At 41.1% G+C, this 17,062-nt stretch overlaps 1 long non-coding RNA gene across 6 annotated transcripts in view; it reads left to right on the forward strand.

The window, feature by feature from the left end:
* Window positions 1–17,062, forward strand: part of LOC147359191 (uncharacterized) — a 74,167-nt gene that overhangs the window by 53,569 nt on the left and 3,536 nt on the right. For 2 of the 6 annotated variants that reach the window (XR_015140584.1, XR_015140583.1), the window contains 3 exons: window positions 13,569–13,612; window positions 14,055–14,143; window positions 14,347–14,447. This is a non-coding gene — a long non-coding RNA (uncharacterized LOC147359191). Of the gene's footprint in view, window positions 1–3,902; window positions 4,017–13,568; window positions 13,613–14,054; window positions 14,144–14,346; window positions 14,448–15,453; window positions 16,234–17,062 lie in introns of those variants that run through there. The other 4 variants (XR_015140581.1, XR_015140582.1, XR_015140585.1 and 1 more) reach the window with 3 other exon arrangements.

The following is a 17,062-nucleotide window of genomic DNA, read 5'->3' on the forward strand; positions in this document are numbered from 1 at the left end:
TCAGTCTTAAGTTTCTTGGTTTGGGGAGTAATGTACTCAGACTTATGTAAAGTCATCAAGATCTTGAGAACAATAATATTTCTAGAAGTTTTTAAAAAGGCAAAAAGGAAGATACCAAAATTAGAGCTAAAGGAGCCTTTAAAACACCAGTTTATTTAAGTGAATCAATTATGTTGTTCAGTCACTAAGTCTTGTCTGATTCTTTGCAACCCCATGGATTGCAACACACCAGGCTTTCCCATCCTCCACTGTCTTGTGGAGTTTGTTCAAAGTCATGTTCATCGAGTCAGTGATGCCGTTCAACCATCTCATCCTCTGTTGCCCCTTTCTCCTCCTGCCCTCAATCTTTCCCAGCATCAGGGTCTTTTCCACTGAGTCAACTCTTCTCATCAGGTGGCCAAAGTATTGGAGCTTCAGCTTTAGCATCAACCCTTCCAATGAATATTCAAGATTGATTTCCTTTAGGATTGACTGGTTTGATTTCCTTGAAGTCCAAGGGACTCTCAAACATCTTCTCTAGCACCACAGTTTGAATGAATCAATTCTTCAGCACTCAGAATTCTTTATGGTCCAACTCTCGCATCCATGCATTAAGCAGGAGGAAAGAGACAAATTTGAAAATTGTTCTACCATAAGTTTAGGGATGAAAGTATTATTCTTCCCTCCAAGCAGCTAATTATACTGCACCAAACATTACCATGAGTTAATAGATAACTTTTCTCTGACCTTCAAGGATCAGCAATTTTGAGAAAATATAGGGATATATGTATAAAGAAGGGAGTATCTTTAATTCCCCTTTTAAAAGGAGCAGATTCATTTCTAGGAGTATTTATTTTTCTGATTATAGAAATGGCAAATGTTTTTTGGAAATACAGAATATTATATAAAGAAAAAAATGTAATTTCAACCACCATAGAAAATCATTATTATTCATCATGATGGCATTTTTCTCTAGTACCTTCCAATCTTTAAAAATGTGTATGTATGAATTATGCAATTGACAGTTGAACAAAATGGGCTTAAAATGCAGGATCCACTAATAGGCAGATGTTTTTTCAATAAATACATAGTTGGCCCTCCGTAGTTCAGGGTTTTGCATCCTTGGATTAAACCAACTGAGACTGGAAATTTCTGTCTGCCATGTGTTGAATCCTAGAATGAGAAACCTGCAGATGCAGAGGGCTGATTGCATTCATTGTACTACGCCCTTTTATGTAAGCAAGAATCTGCACTTTGGTGTACATACAGCTCCTGGAACCAATCTCCCTCAGATACTGAAGGGCAACTGTATCCTTATATATGTACGTGCAAATGGTGTTCATGTCTTCCAGGTGGTTCAGTGGTAAAGAATCTGCCTGCCAAGGCAGGAGGCAAAGTTTCAATCCCTGGGTTGGGAAGATCCCCTGGAGAAGGAAATGGCAACCCGCTCTAGTATTCTTGCCTGGGAAATCCAATGAACAGAGTAGTCTGGTGGGCTAGTCCATCAGTTCAGTTCAGTTCAGTTGCTCAGTCGTGTCTGACTCTTTGCGACCCCATGAATTGCAGCACGCCAGGCCTCCCTGTCCATCACCAACTCCCGGAGTTCACTCAAACTCATGTCCATCGAGTCAGTGATGCCATCCAGCCATCTCATCCTCTGTCGTCCCCTTTTCCTCCTGCCCCCAATCCTTCCCAGCATCAGAGTCTTTTCCAATGAGTCAACTCTTTGCATGACGTGGCTAAAGTATTGGAGTTTCAGCTTTAGCATCATTCCTTCCAAAGAACACCCAGGACTGATCTCCTTTAGAATGGACTGGTTGGATCTCCTTGCAGTCCAAGGGACTCTCAAGAGTCTTCTCCAACACCACAGTTCAAAAGCATCAATTCTTCAGCGCTCCATGGGGGCTCGAAAAAGAGTCAGATATGATTTAGCAACTAAACAATGGTGTGCATATGTGTGTATATTTATTTAGGTGCCTTAAAATAACTGATGACACATGATTCATACAGTTTTATTTTACACAGTGGTTAGGGTGTATGGATTTAATTTATAGCTATACCATTCATCTACTGTGGGATCTTGAGCAAGTCACTTAATCTCTCCAATATCTTACTGCTGCTGCTGCTGCTGCTGCTGCTGCTGCTAAGTCGCTTCAGTCGTGTCCGACTCTGTGTGACCCCATAGATGGCAGCCCACCAGGCTCTGCCATCCCTGGGATTCTCCAGGCAAGAACACTGGAGTGGGTTGCCATTTCCTTCTCCAATGTGTGAAAGTGGAAAGTGAAAAGTGAAAAGTGAAAGTGAAGTCGTTCAGTCGTGTCTGACTCTTAGTGACCCCATGGACTGCAGCCCACCAGGCTCCTCCATCCACGGGATTTTCCAGGCAAGAGTACTGGAGTGGGGTGCCATTGCCTTCTCCACCAGTATCTTACTACAGTTTTATATTTTGTATCTGGAATTTACTTTATTATATATTGCAAATTAAAGATATAGACATATTTTACTACATATTTAGCTAAATTCCCTAATATCAATTATTAAACAATGCATACCTTTCTAATTTATCTGTGATTCTTCTTTTATCATAATACTACACATAAATTCTCATGTATATGCTAAACCTTGTTTTAGATTGGTCTGTTTACTTGCTACATCTATTGAATCAGTATATCCTTGTTTAAATCAGCCATATATTTTAATATCTAGTATGGCAAGTTTCCCCATTTTGTTATTTTCAAAATGTCATTAATTTTTTCTCATTAATTATTCTAGAAGTAGAACAGCAGGAACATTTTGTCTCAAAACCTCTCAGTTATAATAATTTGTATCTTCATAGCATTAACATTTAGCCTCTCAGTTTTAGGTTAGAATATATTCTAGGTGCTTTCTGTGCAACGTATTTTTTCCTTTCAAAAACCAGTTCAGACAGATAAAATTATAGCCTTTTTTTTGTCAAGAATCCAAAATTCAGGGAAATAAGTAGCTTGTTCAAGGTCATAACACTACTAAGTAGCAGAATTAGATTCCAAATCCAGATTATTTCTCTTCTAAAATGCTAAGATGCCATCACTGACTCAATGGACATGAGTCTGAGCAAACTCTAGGACATAGTAAAGGACAGGGAATCCTGGCATGCTGCAGTCCATGGGGTCGTAAAGAGTCAGACACAACTGAGTGATTGAACAAGAAGATAGATGTTACAATCTTCCTTGTACTGCTTCACACTATCCTTTTCTACTGGTAAAATAAATAATTGCTCTATTAACTTACTTTGTAAGATATGTTTAAAAAGGAAAGTCACACTAAAAAAAAAAAATAGCTGAAGGAAGGACTGATAGGAAAGGAAGTATCCAGGAATGGGTCATCTGAGGTCAAGGTCAGGGACCAACTAATGCTGGCCATCTCAAGGGCAGACAGCATGCACATTAAGTACAGCCAACTGTCGCCATGCTCAGCACCCTGCTCTGTATTCAATGGCACTTGTCTCTTTCTCCCCAATTCCACATATATATGATTGGTTTGACTAAAAAATATCATGGTAAACAAACACAATGACCACTGAAGAATAAATAAAAATAATAAGCGTGATCATTTCATCAGCCATATCATGTGGTAACTCTTCATCTGATTACTTTATCTTGTCCTTATTTCTCTCACTTTACACTGAGGAAACTGAGCCTCAGAGAGATTAATTCATTTACCCAAAAGAATGTACAGCTGCTATGTTGTAGAAATGGAATCCACACCATTGTCTGACTTTGTCCTACCACCTTAGCATGATAAGATTGGAAGAAAACAGTGAGGTTACCAACGGTAAGCAAGGTTGTTAAGACATAGCTGACTCGTCAACTTATTTTGAAACACCTAAGGTCACAGGTAGTGACAAAGAACAAGCTAAATAATGAATCTTCTTCTACTGTTTACAGGCAAAACAAAGGCCAAACCCAGAGGAGTTCTTGCTCAATAAATGGGAAGTAACAAGTGAAGGAATCTGGAAGCAGAGTGAACAGCTAGCTGAATGGTGCCTTTATCCACAAGTAGGAAGTGATCTTTTCTTGTATTCTCAAGAAGAACTTACCTTTCATTGCCTTAGGACACTTTTTTCCCATGATGTAAACTCTAGAGACACTAGAGCTGACCAGCATAAACTGTATTTTAGTTTCCTAAATGAATACCAAAGTTAGACAAGAGTCAAGGTGGCAGGAAAGATACTACTCAAGCTGATTACAAGTATATATATTTTCTGTGAACCTAGAAATAATTGCTCCACAGCTCTTCCCCATTAGATTGCAGCAGTAATAATAATTAAGTTATCATGTTGTATTTTCACAAGATAGGCTATCATTTTGAATCCTCAGAATAACTCTGGGTCATCAAATGTATTGTCATGGAAGTTTTGGAACTGTTATATTTGCAGTACAGAGAATTCAAAGCAAGTCACACAGGTGGTGAATGACAGAGGTTGGCTTTGTAGTGAGTGAGTTGTGGGACATGCTGGGGTCTCAGTGACTCAGTAGAAAAGTAAGAAAGAGAAGGAAACTGGGACTGGGCCATTACTAGCCTGGCTACTGTTTGGGAGAAGGTTGGCTCTTGGCAAAGTGAGACAATTACTAATGTCAATATAATTTAGATTATTTTTTTCTTCACTAAAACATTTATTAAACCTTCTGATGTTCTTCTGTCCAGTGACTAGCTAGTATCTTCAATGTAGTGGACGCAAGATAAATGCTTGATGAACGTATCAATTCGAATCCTTGCAATGTGAACGTTACATCCTGGTAAAGTCTATGTAGCAATATTGCTACATCTGGTCTTCAGGTGAACCATGTCTGGCTTCAGCACTGCTGAGCCAGTAGTAGAACATATGAAGGATTTTCCTTTTAGGAAGATTTTGCATATACAAGATTAAGTGTTAGGAAAGGAATTGGTACAAATGCCAAGCTGAGAATATACTATTATACATTGGCAATTAGGAAATTGGAGAAAGAAAGAGTTAAAAAAAAAAAATCAACTTAATGGCTTTCCAAAGTTGAAGAGCAAAAGAGAAGTAGCTGAAGAACATAAACATGTTGAATATACAAGAGAAAGAAAAAGCAAGATTTAACAGTATATTAGTTTGTTGTGGCTGCTGTAACAAGTACCAAACTGGGTGGTTTAACAATAGAAACTGATTCTCACAGTTTTAGAGACTAGAATTCAAAATAAAGGTGTCCACAGGGCTGGGTTCCCCATGATGCCCTTTCAGAAGAACGTTTCCAAGCTGCTTCTAGCTTCTGGAGGTTGCTTGCATTCTTGACCCTTGGCTTATAGATGTGTCACGCGAGTCTATGTTCCTCGGTTCTTTGTCTCGTCACAACAAAGATTTGGAGCGATGGACATTAAAGCCCTCAGCGTGTCACAGCTCTTGGGTCTTGGACAAATCGTGTTATAGCTCTTAGGCAAATCAGTGTTACAGCTTTATTTTATTTAGAAGACAGCAGGAGAGAGAGAGAAAGTGAGAGAGAGAGAGAGAAAGAGCTCATGCACTCGGGAGAGAGTCCGAGAGAAAGCGCTTTGGCTCCTCCTTTTATATGTTTTTTCCTCCACCTGGGCCTGCCCTGTGCAAATTGGGCTTAGCCAGGAATGCTGTTTGTTCTGCCTGAAGTCTTCACTCTGGTCCTCGGACCTTCCTTGTCTTTTAGCCACCGCCATTTTGGACTCCTTTTCCCTATTCTACCTACCTAACAGATGTATCACTCCAATCTCTGCCTCTGTTGTCACCTAGGTTTTGACATTTTTGTTAGGTAGGTAGAATAGGGAAAAGGAGTCCAAAATGGCGGTGGCTAAAAGACAAGGAAGGTCCGAGGACCAGAGTGAAGACCTCAGGCAGAACAAACAGAACAAACAGCACTCCTGGCTAAGCCCAGTTTGCATAGGGCAGGCCCAGGTGGAGGAAAAAACATGAAAGGAGGAGCCAAAGCGCTTTCTCTCGGACTCTCTCCCGAGTGCATGAGCTCTTTCTCTCTCTCTCTTTCTCTCTCTCTCTCTCTCTCATTTTCCTGCTATCTTCTAAATAAAATAAAGCTGTAACACTGATTTGCCTAAGAGCTGTAGCACGGTTTGTCCAAGACCCAAGAGCTGTGATGCGCCGAGGGCTTTAATGTCCGTCGCTCCAAATCTTTGTTGTGATGAGACAAAGAACCAAGGAACATACACTCACGTGACGATTTTGCTGTAACAGCTGTAAGACATTCACACAGACTTTGGTATGAGAAATGGGGCACTACCGTTGGAAATCATTTAAAATGTGAAGTGGCTTTAGGATTGGGTAGTGGGTAGAATCTGGAGAATTTTTGAATATTGAATAGGAATATTCTGTCCTATTCTGTCCCACCACTGTATTTTGGAAGCAAGTCTCTATTTTCTAGTTTTACAGGTCAACAGGTGAGGAAGAAATTCTCCCTCAAAACTGCAGCAACACCAACTCCTGTCTGGGTTTCTAGCTACCCTGCCCTACAGATTTCAGACCTGCAGCCTCCTCAGTCATGTGAGATAATCCTTTAAAAAATGTATGTGTTGGAGTAGGAAATGGCAACCTACTCCAGTATACTTGCCAGGAAAATCCTTTGGACAGAGGAGCCTGGCGGGCTCCTACAGGCTACAGTCCATGGAGCCACAAAGAATTGGGACATGACTTAGCAACTAGACAACAACAAATGTAAAACTCAACCCACCCTATTCCCCCGACATCCCAGTTTGCCCTCCCACCCCTTCTTATCTTTAGTTAATGTCCCCAGGGTTCAGCCTGGCTAGAGTTGGAGGCCAGACATAACTTTTGGAAGCAGGGTGGTCTCTGGAGCCTCCGCAGCAAAGGGCTGGAGGTGGCTGTGTGGCTCCACCCGGACCCTGCCCCTTCCCCCAGTTAGAAAAGAAGTCCCTGGTGTCTCCTGGGAGAGCAGTGCAGTGCTTTGGAGTAGGGCAAGCTGGGGCCTGCCTGGCCTGGCCATTCCAGCAACCTAGCCCCTGCATTGCCTGGGGCTGCCGCCCGCCCCCGCTCCTATATCCGGAGGCAGGGGTTTACATAGTTTCTGAGTGCCTTCCTTTCCCTGCGGGAGTGCATGGGCTGCAGTACACTTAGAAGGTGGCCTCTCACTCCATGCCAGTCCCCCAAAGCAGGCTGGAACAAGGGGTAGCTGGCTGGACCAGACTAGTTTCCCAGATGACTGGGACGTAGCACCAATTAAAAAAAAAAGTATGTGTGTGTATGTGTAATTGTGTGTGTGTATGTACATACATGCAACCTCTCAGTATGCCTCATACCTACATACTTAAATTGTTAGCTCACAAAACAGTGTTATAATTGATCATTTAGTAGGTTTGATTTCTTTAAAGCTTTAGGAATACAGATACACATGTTAATTGCTAGCATGAAAAATGTTTCTGTAACAGTTATGAAAAAAATAAATATAAAGGCTGCTACTGCTACTGCTAAGTCGCTTCAGTCGTGTCTGACTCTGTGCGACCCCATAGACGGCAGCCCACCAGGCTCCCCTGTCCCTGGGATTCTCCAGGCAAGAATACTGGAGTGGGTTGCCATTTCCTTCTCCAATGCATGAAGGTGAAAAGTGAAAGTAAAGTAGCTCAGTCCTGTCCGACTCTGAGCGACCCCATGGACTGCAGTCTACTGGCCTGCTCCATCCAGGGGATTTTCCAGGCAAGAGTACTGGAGTAGGGTGCCATCGCCTTCTCCGAATATAAAGGTTAATTGTACCTAATTAAAGCTTTAGCAATATGGCCTGTTATATGTTTACTTGGTCTGATTATAAGGCAGTTGGTCAGCTATATTGGCTATATATATCTAGAGAATAAGTTCAGGGTTTCAATAAATATTTAAATATAAATATTAATCAATGAGGTTGATAATTGTTTTCTATTGATGATGAATAATGCAGTGAGTTGTTTCCATACTTCCCTCTGTGTTTCTTCTCTCCTTAAAAAACTTACAAATCTTTTCTAAATGCCTAGTAAATACAAGCTGTGATTGAAGAATCCATGTCGTATCAAGGAATATATACCTGTAAATATATTAAGCTTGTCAACAGAATGTGAAAGACTAGAGATCTCTTCAATAAAATTAGAAATACCAAGGGAACATTTCATGCAAAATGGGCTCGATAAAGGACAGAAATGGTATGGACCTAACAGAAGCAGAAGATATTAAGAAGAGATGGCAAGAATACACAGAAGAACTGTACAAAAAAGATCTTCACGACCCAGATAATCACGATGGTGTGATCACTGACCTAGAGCCAGACATCCTGGAATGTGAAGTCAAGTGGGCCTTAGAAAGCATCACTACGAACAAAGCTAGTGGAGGTGATGGAATTCCAGTTGAGCTATTTCAAATCCTGAAAGATGATGCTGTGAAAGATGATGGCTGTGAAAGTGCTGCACTCAATATGCCAGCAAATTTGGAAAACTCAGCAGTGGCCACAGGACTGGAAAAGGTCAGTTTTCATTCCAATCCCAAAGAAAGGCAATGCCAAAGAATGCTCAAACTACCACACAATTGCACTCATCTCACATGCTAGTAAAGTAATGCTTAAAATTCTCCAAGCCAGGCTTCATCAATACATGAACTGTGGACTTCCAGATGTTCAAGCTGGTTTTAGAAAAGGCAGAGGAACCAGAGATTAAATTGCCAACATCTGCTGGATCATCGAAAAAGCAAGAGTTCCACAAAAACATCCATTTCTGCTTTATTGACTATGCCAAAGCCTTTGACTGAGTGGATCACAATAAACTGTGGAAAATTCTGAAAGAGATGGGAATACCAGACCACCTGACCTGCCTCTTGAGAAACCTGTATGCAGGTCAGGAAGCAACAGTTAGAACTGGACATGGAACAACAGACTGGTTCCAAATAGGAAAAGGAGTACATCAAGGCTGTATATTGTCTCTCTGCTTATTTAACTTATATGCAGAGTACATCATGAGAAATGCTGGACTGGAAGAAGCACAAGCTGGAATCAAGATTGCTGGGAGAAATATCAATAACCTCAGATATGCAGATGACACCACCCTTATGGCAGAAAGTGAAGAGGAACTCAAAAGCCTCTTGATGAAAGTCAAAGAGGAGAGTGAAAAAGTTGGCTTAAAGCTCAACATTCAGAAAACGAAGATCATGGCATCCGGTCCAATCACTTCATAGGAAATAGATGGGGAAACAGTGGATACAGTGACAGACTTTATTTTGGGGGGCTCCAAAATCACTGCAGATGGTGACTGCAGCCATGAAATTAAAAGACACTTACTCCTTGGAAGGAAAGTTATAACCAACCTAGATAGCATATTCAAAAGCAGAGACATTACTTTGCCAACAAAGGTCCGTCTAGTCAAGGCTATGGTTTTTCCTGTGGTCATGTATGGATGTGAGAGTTGGACTGTGAAGAAGGCTGAGCACCGAAGAATTGATGCTTTTGAACTGTGGTGTTGGAGAAGACTCTTGAGAGTCCCTTGGACTGCAAGGAGATCCAACCAGTCCATTCTGAAGGAGATCAGCCCTGGGATTTCTTTGGAAGGAATGATGCTGATGCTGAAACTCCAGTACTTTGGCCACCTCATTCGAAGAGTTGATTCATTGGAAAAAACGCTGATGCTGGGAGGGATTGGGGGCAGGAGGAGAAGGGGACGACGGAGGATGAGATGGCTGAATGGCATCACTGACTCGATGGACTTGAGTTTGAGTGAACTCCGGGAGTTGGTGATGGACAGGGAGGCCTGGTGTGCTGTGATTCATGGGGTCCCAAAGAGTCTGATACGACTGAGTGACTGAACTGAACTGAATATTATGCATGAAAAAGTGAAAGTGAAGTCGCTCAGTGGTTTCTGACTCTTTGTGACCGAATGGACTGTAGCCTACCAGGCTTCTCTGTCCATGGGATTTTCTAGGCAAGAATACTGGAGTGGGTTGCCATTTCCTTCTCCAGGGGATCTTCCTGACCCACGGATCGAACCCAGGTCTCCCACATTGCAGGCAGATGCTTTATCCTCTGAGCCACCAGGGAAGCCCCAATATACCTATTATACTGACACATTATTCTCTTCAAGCTGATTTCAGGGTTCCACTGAAAAGTTTAAAAATTAAAGCTCAACCCAGCACTGATATATTACTAAAGAAAAAAAAAACAAAACTTGATTTTTGGAACTATAGACTGAATATATTATGTACATTGAAAATATATGTGGCATATATATATATATATATATATATATATGTATATAATTTCCCAGGTATATCTTTATATGTTCTACTCACCTACATTCTTTTATTCCTATTTTCACCTCATGTTTGACAAAGGGATGGGGTGTGCTGCATCAAAAGTCACATTAAGAGAAATGAACAGTAGCTATTGTCATGTGTACTGCGCAGTTTATGACTTAATAGTTCACTGCACTAGAAGTTGTGTGAAATGAGACCCCAGTATTCTCATACCCAGTGGTCATAGCTTACTGTGTACTATCAGAAAATCTGATGTTAAAGTTACTAAGAAGAGGGGACTTCTACCAGTATCTTTGGTTGTCAGACAACTTTAATGAAAATAATTGTGATTTTATACATGTGAAGTCAAAAGAAAGTCAAATATGCATGCATTTCTCATCTACAGTGCCTGATTTGAGAAGGCATAGCCATGTCCGCTTGGTTGTCTTCTCTGTTCGTTCTCATTTCAGTTCTAGGTTTGAACAGCTCTGTGGGTTGAACGGGAATTTCTCTGTTGGCTCAGTTTCTAGGGTGTTGCCTGAGGTCACCCAGCAAGGGCTGCTGTCTCAGCATCTCCAGTGAGCTTCAAGAGTTGGTAGCCTGCAGCTTCCTAGTAGCTGTTTTATATTTCCCCCTTCAAGTATTCTTTGTCTGACTTCACAGAAACCTACCCTAAGAATACAAAGCTTATATTTCAGATGAAAACTTAGGGGGACACTTTTATAGCTTTTGGGCTTCCCTTGTGGCTCAGTTGGTAAAGAATCCACCTGCAATGTGAAAGACCTGAGTTCGATCCCTGGGTTAGAAAGATGCCCTGGAGAAGGGAAAGGCTACCCACTCCAGAATTCTGGCCTGGAGAATTCCATGGACTGTATAGTCCATGGGGACGCAAAGAGTTTGACATGATTGAGCAACTTTCACTTCACAGTTTTCAGCAGCAGCTACATCTCTGGAAGCTCTCTCTCTCTCTCTCTCTCTCTCTCTTTTTTTGGCTGTGCTATGGCATCATGTGTGATCTTAGTTCCCCCACTAGGGATTGGATTTGCACCTTCTGCATTGGAAGCATGGAGTCCTAACTATTGAACCACCAGGGAAGTCCTATGTGAGCTCGCTTTACTTCTAATTATCCTGCTTCACAAATGCCAGCTCTCCTCATGATCACTTACTTTAACATCTATCTTCTTTTTTCTAATTTTTAAATTTGAAATATGGCTGATTAACAATCTTGTGTTAGTTTCAGGTGTACAGCAAAGTGATTCAATTATATGTATATGTGTGTATGTATATATATTCAGGTATATGTACTCAGTTATATGTATATGTGTCAGTTTTTTGTGAAAACAAAAAGTGAAAGTGAAAGTCGCTCAGTCGTGTCCTACTTTTTGCAACCCCAAGGACTATACAGTCCATGGAATTCTCCAGGCCAGAATACTGGAGTGGGTAGCCTTTCTCTTCTCCATACATATAACATTCAGTTATATGTGTGTGTATATACATACACACACATACATACATGTGCTTAGTCACTCAGTCATGTCTTTGCAACCCCATGGACTGTAGCCCACCAGGTGCCTCTGTCCACGGAATTCTGCAGGCAAGAATATTGGAGTGGGTTGCCATCCCCTTCTCCAGGGGATCTTCCCAACTCAGGGATTGAACCTGGGTCTCCTGTACTGCAAACAGATTCTTTTATATATACATATATATGTATATATTCTCTTTTAGATTTTTTCCTTTATATGTTAGAATAAGATACTGAGCAGAGTTCCCTGTGGTATACACTACATCCTGTTGGTTATCTAGTTTATATATAGCAGTATATATTTTAATCTCAAAACTCCTAATTTATCGTCCCCTCTTCCACAATCACCTTTGAGAACCATCAGTTTGTTTTCTTTGTCTCTGAGTCTTTCTGTTTTGTAAATAAGTTTGCTTATATCATTTGCTTAGATTCCTCATGTGAGTGACATCATATTGTATTTGTCTGTCTCTGCGCATTCGTCTTCTGAGTCAGCACGCTTTGTTAATGGTCCTCCATCTGTGCAGCCACCTGGAAGTGTCCCCCGGAGAGAAAGACTTCATGATCCAAGGGCCCCCTTTCCTTGAGTTCATTCTCTTAAGAATCATAAACCTGCACTGCCAGTCTTCCTACATCTAAATAGCATCTAGCTATTTTGAATACTTTCTTCACTTATATAATTGTTCTGGCAAAAGGTTGAGCCATATTTAATATGTTCTATCATAGCCGGAAGTAGGATTCTCTAAGAACATATTTTATGTTTGTTTCTTGCCTTAGGAATAACTGGAACATCCGGATTATATAAATTCAAACTCCAAATAATTTACTTTACCTCCTACAGGATGTCTGTCTTGTCTTCTCCCTGTGTTAACTGGCATATTGCTTCTAGACCACCCTTTCACTGAATGTATAAAGCTTTTATCAAGGGAGGTCTGTTTTTTTCATTAGTTGATGAGGGCTAAAACCTAAATCCCTCGATTACAGAGTCTGGATTTCCCTTCCGTAATAGTCACAGTTTCATCACATTGCTCTGATTACAGTGCCTCGAATAAACAGTTAGTTCTATTTTACGGTATACTGATTAGCCCACTCATGGAGTAATGTTTGTTTTGATTGTTCCTTATTAAGAGGAAGATACACTGTCTTCAGTTACCAAGAAGCAGATTCTAAAATGAGGACTAATGTGAAAGTGATTTATTAAGGAAGGGCTCTGAGAAGATGGGTGAGGAAGATTTCTTGGAAGCAGGACAGGGAGGGAGAGGACGCTGAGCAGGAGGTACTTTAAACCTCAATTTTACCTGGCTCTGCAGGGAAGCTTTCGAGTGAGAGACCTCAGAGTTATCCAGAATTGAGACAACTTTGTCACTGACCTGGGTTTTCAAACTTCCCATCTGTGATTTCTTGGCCAAAAGCCTTGAGGATGAGCAATAAATTCCCAGATGCACCGGTTTTCACCTGTCCACAAGAGTCTCCTGCAGCCCAAGGACATTCCTCTAAGAAATAGACCAGACAAAGCATACCCAAACACAGGGAGGGAACCACCACCCCAGTAAAAAGGGGTGCACAAGCCATGGTATTATATATGACTGACTGAGTGATAGGGTGTTTATCCAAGATGCTACAATATTCCAAGGGAGGGAAAAATAGAGTCTTTAAATAGTATCTTGTGAAAAGGTATTCAATCTGGTTTATGTGGTCTCAAGAAGGTAAACTAAAATTTCTGGATGAAAGGAACCTCTGAAAGGTTAGAACTTCTCAAAACGTTTTAGCAGAATTCCCTGTAGATGCCACAGTGGGGGTGGAAACATCTTTATATTCTTACTCTTATAGGTGTCAAGATCCTCTCCCCAGCACATCATACCAATAGAAGCAAGGTAAGGTGTGATTACCAAAACTTCCAAATTGTAAGCAAGTTAGACAATCAAGCTTTCAGACTTGATCTCTGAAGATATTTTAAGAAAAAGGGCATATATCCTACTAACTGCAAACCGTCAAACTTCTACAAAATTACACAGTTATTAAAATAATGCATTCTGCTATCAGTTTCTTATTTTCCCTGTGTCACCATTCAACATCTATTCAAACTTCTGAAATGGTTTAGGTCCATGATAATTTGGAGCTAGAAAAATGAATAGGAAAGGAAAAAGAAAAAAACTCACTTCTATACTTTCCTGCTTTCTTGTTTGCAGCACTATGAAATAAGTAAAGGGAATCACATAAAATCTCAGGAGATGGAGGCCACTACCCAATCTGGGGACCTTCTGAGAACTTCCATTTTTTTCACTTCTCTCTTTCCACTGTTGTTTTTTTTAATAGCTTTGTATACTTGTGAGCCTGTAGGCATAAACATTTTAAGTGTGGAGGACGGGCCTCTAAAAGAAGACTTGAGGGACTTCTGGCAAAATGTAAGTAAAGAAAAATCCCCTCACTCTGATCAAAACCACCAAGTACCACCACTCCGAGGAGAATTTGCCTTTGAGAATTAGGCCAATGGGGTGGTCAGAAATTGAGAGAGAGGGACAACCATTTTCTGTTTCTAATGGTCCATGTCCAATCCTTCAAACTGAGGCTTTATCAAAATAAAATTTATTTTTTTTAATTTTTTTAGAGAGCAGAAAATCCTCACTCGCAGGAGCTATTTAAAGTCTCTGGCCTTGCATTGAAACTGCGGATTTGGCAGGAGCAGGTTTCAGCTGGATTTTCTGGGCAGTAAGTAATGCAGCAGCAAATTTACTCTTTTTAATATAATGGCAACCATCATTGGAAGGAAAGCGAATGACTGCAGGCGGTGCCAAATTTTAAATGAAAAATCTAACTATAGCTGTTCCCTGCTCTCGCTGGGAGACCGCTGAATGATTGTGCGGGAAGCCAGGGTGAAGGGTGACCTCAGCCTGCCTGCTTTGGAGACTAACTCACAGGGTAGCTGAGGTCAGCTCGCCCCACACTTGGCCCCTGGGGAGGATTTGCAGTCGTGTGACAATGGGAGCAGCCTGGAATTGAAAAGCAACTTAGCTCGGTTGAACCCACGTAGAGCTGGTATCCAGCAAGGGAGGTTTCCTCTTTGATCTCTGAGCCCTTGAGCTGAGACATGAGAAAGAATCAGAGTTATAAAATAAGAACCCAACTTACTGTGTAAGCCAGCCAGCGAGGCTCTGGGGCCTTTCTGGATTCTGTATAGGGCCTGATGGAGCCAAGCAGACATCATGGTGTACATTCGTCCTTATGTAAGTGAGGGGGAAAGACTTTTCATTGGAAAAGACTCTGATGCTGGGAGGGATTGGGGGCAGGAGGAGAAGGGGACAACAGAGGATGAGATGGCTGGATGGCATCACTGACTCAATGGACGTGAGTCTGGGTGAACTCCGGGAGTTGGTGATGGATAGGGAGGCCTGGCGTGCTGCAATTCATGGGGTCACAAAGAGTCGGACCCAACTGAGCGACTGAACTAACTAACTAAGTGAGGGGAAGCACCTACTTAAGCTGTTACTTATAGTGATTTTGCTTTTCACTCTATTTTTCTATCCCTTGACCTTCCATTCCACCTTAAAAAATGAATTGCTTTATGAAAGCAGACTTTGTGAATAATGATGTTAAGTCTCAGGGAATGACTCTCTACCAATCTAAAAGTAGATATTTGGAGTAGAGGGTACAGTCTTGAGCTAAACTGGAATTAAGTTATATCAGAGTGTGTTTGATAGAGTGATTTTCACTCTAGGGCAACTTTACCCTCGTTCATCACCCTGGACCAAGTTGGAAGACGGCTAACTTATGCAGGATGAGTTCCCAGATGTCATTAAGAGAATCACTGGGGAGAAAGGATATCTTCCTAGACAGGTTTTTAATGCAGAAAAAAATGTCCTGTTCTGGAAAAATAAAGTGCCACAAAGGGTATCTATTAGTACGGAAGATAAACGAGCACCAGGATTTAAGGCAGGAAGGAAGAGTCTAATGCTACTGTTTTGTACAAATACAGTCCGGTTTATGATCAGTTCTGCAACTGCCCTGATCTACAAAGCTGCTTATGTGTGACCCTTGAAGGAAAAGACACTGTCAGCTGCCAGTCTTTTGGTTGAACAACAGGAAGTGCTGGACAACAAGAACCCTTTTTTCTGGATTGTTTCTATCTATGGCCCTTTCCATCTGTTTTCCTTGGACAATGCCCGTAGTCATGCAGAACTTTATGAGCTCAACACCGAAGGGGTCAAAGTGGTCTGCTCATCCTCAAACACAAAGTCTCTAAAGCAGCCGCTAGATTAGGGAGTCACAGGACCTTTGAGGCTCATTCCACATGGTATTGTAAAAGGATCATCAACAACACTATGGAAGAGAACTCCAATAGAACATCATGAAGGTCTGGAAGGATCACACCATCAAAGGTGTCATCATTGTTATGGAAAAAGCTGTGAACAGCGACAAGCCCAAAACAGTAAATTCTTGCCATGTCCAGATGTTGTGTATGGCTTCAAAGAATTTATAACAGAGGCAATCAAGAAAATTGAGAAAGAGACTGAATATAACCAAAAAATATGAGGGTGTTGGTGAGGGTTTTAGATATGAATCTTCGAGAAATTCAGGAGTGAATAGACACCGCACCAGAAATTAATAGAAGATGACCTGATAAAAATGAGTGCTTCCAAACCAGTGCAGGCGATGAGGAAAAAGACATAGAAGAAGCAGTGCCAGAGAACAAATAGATATCCTACAGTCTGGCACAAGAGTTTCAACTGTTCAAGACTGCTTTAGACTTCTTTTACAACAGGGACCCTTCTATGATATGGACACTGAAGCTAAAGCAAATGGTGGAAGAAAGATTAGTAACGTGTAGAAGCATCTGAAAAGAAATACAAAAGCAATAGAGTCAGACAGAGATTATGATAGATTTCCGTGAAATGACAGGAAGTGTGCCTGTCTCTCCTGTCTCCCCTTCCACCTCCTCCTCCTCTCCCACCTCTGTGACCCCTGACTCAGCAAGACCAATCTCTCCTCTTTCTCTTCCTCAAACTACTCAACATGAAGATGATAAGGATGAAGATCTTGAAGATGATCCTCTTGCATTTAATAGTAATCATCATACCATACAGATAATATTAATAAACATATCTGCTGTGTATGTGTGTGAGAGGTATTGTTTGAAAATCTAGTGACTGTACAGTAAGCACTGTATGAGAGGTTTCTGTGTCATTATCATCATGACCTAAATATTCATCGTGTACATCATGTGCAAGACTTGTACAGGATAGTCTGTCCTCATATAGGCTGAAGATGAGAGATATTTAACGCAAAATTAATAATGTATTAGTTTTGCTACTATTTCATAACTTTTG

This window comes from Bos grunniens, chromosome 14 (assembly GCF_055505025.1).
Source record: "Bos grunniens cultivar Pamir isolate PY7600 chromosome 14, Bosgru_T2T1.0, whole genome shotgun sequence".
Lineage (NCBI taxonomy): Eukaryota > Metazoa > Chordata > Mammalia > Artiodactyla > Bovidae > Bos > Bos grunniens.